We start from the raw sequence: 5,000 nt of genomic DNA, 5'->3' as shown, positions 1-5,000 counted from the left end.
AGCTTTGTTAGTCGATTTACATGAGATTTACTTTATTCCTTTTGTCACTAATGGTCCCATTTTGTTCCTCCTCAATTGCCCAAAGATTATCTTCACACTGAGACACTCACACATTTGTGACACCGCGAATCAGACAAACTGGCCAATAAACTTTTGTCATGGCAACCTCAGCTTCCAGTAATGCGAGTCGTGAAATGACCCAAAAATTGAGCATTATCATTCTGAGGGCAGTATCATTACTACAGTCTAGAGCCTGACGTTGCAGCCTGTTGTGTGTGTGTGTGTGTGTGTGTGTGTGTGTGTGTGTGTGTGTGTGTGTGTGTGTGTGTGTGTGTGTGTGTGTGTGTGTGTGTGTGTGACTAAAAGAAACAGTTACAGTGTGACTCGTTTCCGTGGACTGATGGAGGAACGGTAAGAAGACAAAAGCGGTGATGGTTGGGGGCAAAGGGGAGTGTGGCACCTTTGTCTGTTGACTCTGTAGAGTATTTAATTAGCTGTAATCCAATTGAGGCGCACGGCTTCCTGTTAAGAGAGGAGCAAAGGTTCGAAATAAACAGCTTATTGGACTATTAAAGCCTACAGATATAGCCTACAGCTTGTAAGGACGATGAACCCTGACCTCACTGATACAAAGAACATCAGTCTGTTGTTCAAAGGAGAACCAAACACAAACCACAGTGTGTGCTCTCACTCTCAACATCCTTACAACTCATCTTGGAAAAATGTACCACATCAGCTTGAAATTTCAAACGATAAATCAGACTGGACTGGACTTAGGTCGTGTATTCGGTTCACTTTGGTTCAGATTGGAAAACCCCAACAGACAGCAGCGTCTTTAGCTCTAGCCGACACAAGCAAGCTGTACCACCATGCTACAACAACACAAAAATGTGCCAAACATTGGGATGGTTTGTGTAGTTCTGGATGCTGGATAGAAATGCAGATCATACAACTGACTGCACTGTGTGAGATCATGCATGCACCACTGTCTTTTTAGTTCAACTGAAAAGTGACCAATGAAAAGGCTGAAGGAGACGGTACCAACTAAGGCGGTGGAGACGATCATACTGTCACAGATATCATGTCGACGATGTTCTGGGGCAATACAAGCTTACTTAAGTCCGGCCACAGCTAACCTCATTTACTAAGACAATTAACTTTGACCCGAAAAAAGGGTGGAGTGCCATCTCCAGGTTGGGGAGGAGATCCTGCCCCGAGTGGAGGAGTTCAAGTACCTCGGAGTCTTGTTCACGAGTGAGGCAAGAGTGGATCGTGAGATCGACAGGCGGATCGGTGCGGCCTCTTCAGTAATGCGGACGCTGTATCGATCCGTTGTGGTGATGAAGGAGCTGAGCCGGAAGGCAAAGCTCTCAACTTACCGGTCGAGCTCCGTTCCAATCCTCACCTATGGTCATGAGCTTTGGGTTATGACCGAAAGGACAAGATCACGGGTACAATCGGCCAAAATGAGTTTCCCTGGATAGGGTGAGAGCTTCTCACCCTATCTCAAAGTAAAGTCGACGCTCCTCCACAAGGAAAGGAGCCAGATGAGGTGGTTTGGGAATCTGGTCAGGATGCCACCTGAACGCCTCCCTAGGTAGGTGTTTAGGGCACGTCTGACCATTAGGAGGCCACGGGGAAGCATCAAAAACCGGTGGGAAGACTATGTCTCCCGGCTGACCTGGGAACATGGAGCTGGACCAAGTGGCTGGGGAGAGGAGAGTCTGAGCTTCCCTGCTTAAGCTGCTGCCCCCGCGACCCAACCTCGGATTAGAGGAAGAAGATTGATTAATTGAAACTTTTATTTGTAGATTGCACAGTACAGTACATATTCCGTACGATTGACCACTAAATGGTAACAATCGAAAAAAAATTAATCAATTCATGGTAGATGGATGGATGGATGGATGGATTTAATTAACTAAAATGTGCATGGTCGTACTGTTAATCACTGGCTGGTCCATTTCTATTGAATTTATCTCCAAAGGCGGCCAAAGGTGTCAGCTTGTGAAGATGCTCTCTCTCCCAAAAGCATCCAGACCAGCAAACATTGGCCATCCCTTCGCAGATCACATTTATTTCAATTGGTGATATTTTAGCACAATCATTGTGAGGGGCACAGTTGGGCAACAGTTGGTTGATGCAGAAGGCGTAGAGAGCTTCATTGTGAGAATATCTAAAGCTAACAAGTCCAAATAAAAATGAAAAAAAGCCTGATTGGGACGCGGTTGACGACCACGGCAGCAGACACCTTGGTAAACAGTTTATGGGAGCTCGGTAGGGAGCCAGGTGGTTGTGTAAAGACAGCCTGGTGCTAATCACTGCATACCAACACCTCCAAAGCACAAACCTCTGTGAAGTGCTCAGGAACAGATGTCGGCCGCGCTTGAGGCCAAACAGAACCGTATCGCTCAGAGTTGCCAAAAACGAAGCTGGTATCGGAGCATAAAGTAGCCAGCCTTAACATTAGCTACAGTAAAGCTGTAAAATGTATCCAATACAAGAGCTGGATCAAAACTTTTGTCTATATAACTCTGAGCAGAGAACTTCTATGTTGTGGCCAACTAATGTAGGCCCTAGAACTCCCGGTGGCCTGATGGAGGAATGGTAAGAAGACAAAGGCAGGAGGGCAAAGGGGAGTGTGACACCTCTGTCTGTTGACACCATGGAGTATTTAATTAGCTGTAATCCAATTGAGGCGCACGGCTTCCTGTTAAGGAGAGGTGCAAAGAGTTGAAATAAACAGCTTGCAAAGCCTACAGATATAGCATCAGCCTGGAAGGAAGATAAGCCGCCATCATACTGAGCTGTACCCAACTGCAAGGTTAAAGTACGTCGAGGTATACCTTTGTGACGCGGGAGCAGGCTTGCGAAGGGCTGCAAAGTTTCCGGAAATTTACCACGGGCAGTTAAGCTCGGGAAGTTTGGAAATGTTGACCATCCATCCATCCATCCATCCATCATCTTCCGCTTATCCGAGGTCGGGTCGCGGGGGCAGCAGCCTAAGCAGGGAAGCCCAGACTTCCCTCTCCCCAGCCACTTCGTCCAGCTCTTCCCGGGGGATCCCGAGGCGTTCCCAGGCCAGCCGAGAGACATAGTCTTCCCAACGTGTCCTGGGTCTTCCCCGTGGCCTCCTACCGGTTGGACGTGCCCTAAATACCTCCCTAGGGAGGCGTTCGGGTGGCATCCTGACCAGATGCCCGAACCACCTCATCTGGCTCCTCTCGATGTGAAGGAGCAGCGGCTTTACTTTGAGTTCATCACGGATGGCAGAGCTTCTCACCCTATCTCTAAGGGAGAGCCCCGCCACACGGCGGAGGAAACTCATTTCAGCCGCTTGTACCCGTGATCTTGTCCTTTCGGTCATGACCCAAACCTCATGACCATAGGTGAGGATGGGAACGTAGATCGACCGGTAAATTGAGAGCTTTGCCTTCCGGCTCAGCTCCTTCTTCACCACAACGGATCGATACAACGTCCGCATTACTGAAGACGCCGCACCGATCCGCCTGTCGATCTCACGATCCACTCTTCCCCCACTCGTGAACAAGACTCCTAGGTACTTGAACTCCTCCACTTGGGGCAGGGTCTCCTCCCCAACCCGGAGATGGCACTCCACCCTTTTCCGGACGAGAACCATGGACTCGGACTTGGAGGTGCTGATTCTCATTCCGGTCGCTTCACACTCGGCTGCGAACCGATCCAATGAGAGCTGAAGATCCTGGCCAGATGAAGCCTTCAGGACCACATCATCTGCAAAAAGCAGAGACCTAATCCTGCAGCCACCAAACCGGAACCCCTCAACGCCTTGACTGCGCCTAGAAATTATGTCCATAAAAGTTATGAAGAGAATCGGTGACAAAGGACAGCCTTGGCGGAGTCCAACCCTCACTGGAAATGTGTCCGATTTACTGCCAGCAATGCGGACCAAGCTCTGACACTGATCATACAGGGAGCGGACCGCCACAATAAGACAGTCCGGTACCCCATACTCTCTGAGCACTCCCCACAGGACTTCCCGAGGGACACGGTCGAATGCCTTCTCCAAGTCCACAAAGCACATGTAGATTGGTTGGGCAAACTCCCATGCACCCTCAAGAACCCTGCCGAGAGTATAGAGCTGGTCCACAGTTCCACGACCAGGACGAAAACCACACTGTTCCTCCTGAATCCGAGGTTCGACTATCCGGCGCAGCCTCCTCTCAAGTACACCTGAATAAACCTTACCGGGAAGGCTGAGGAGTGTTGACCGTTTTTGGATTATTTAAAGTTGGACATCGTCTATCTCAGGGGTCACCAATTCGGTGTCCGCAGGCACCAGGTCGCCCGTAAGGACCAGATGAGTCGCCCACTGGCGAATAATATCAAATAATACTTAAATGGGGACTACTAAATATTAAAAGTATATCAAACAAACGTTTAACGGCGTGATCACTGCAAACTTGTGCATGCCATGTTTCTCATTGTTTCATGTAAAATATTGCAATCTTTCTCTCATCTTGATTACCACTCCAGGAGCTCTGATGAAACTTTGATCCAGTTTGTCTTTTGAACGGTTCCAACAGTCCAAAACAACACAAACATAGGGCATTTTTCTTCAAGAACCCCATGGGTCACATTCAGCTCACAATGCGTTTAGACTGAAGTCCCATTTAGAGAGAGATTCCAATGGGATTCGGACTATCCTCTTATGTGGCCTGAATCCATACTTGCCAACCCTCCCGGATTTTCCGGGAGACTCACGAAATTCAGCGCCTCTCTTGAAAACCTCTCGGGACAAATTTTCTCCCGAGATTCAGGCGGAGCTGGAGGCCACGCCCCCTCCTGAGTGCGGACAGCCTGTTTCCACGTCCGCTTTCCCACAATATAAACAGCGTGTCTGCCCAATGATGTTGAAAGTGTAGAATGATCGAGGGCGAGTTCTTGGTTTCTTAAGTGGGTTTATAGTTAGGCAGTTTCATTAAAGTCCTCCCAGCGCGGTAACAACACACAACAACAGC

This window comes from Nerophis ophidion, linkage group LG05 (genome assembly GCF_033978795.1).
Source record: "Nerophis ophidion isolate RoL-2023_Sa linkage group LG05, RoL_Noph_v1.0, whole genome shotgun sequence".
Classification (NCBI taxonomy): domain Eukaryota; kingdom Metazoa; phylum Chordata; class Actinopteri; order Syngnathiformes; family Syngnathidae; genus Nerophis; species Nerophis ophidion.
This window is presented reverse-complemented; position numbering follows the sequence as displayed.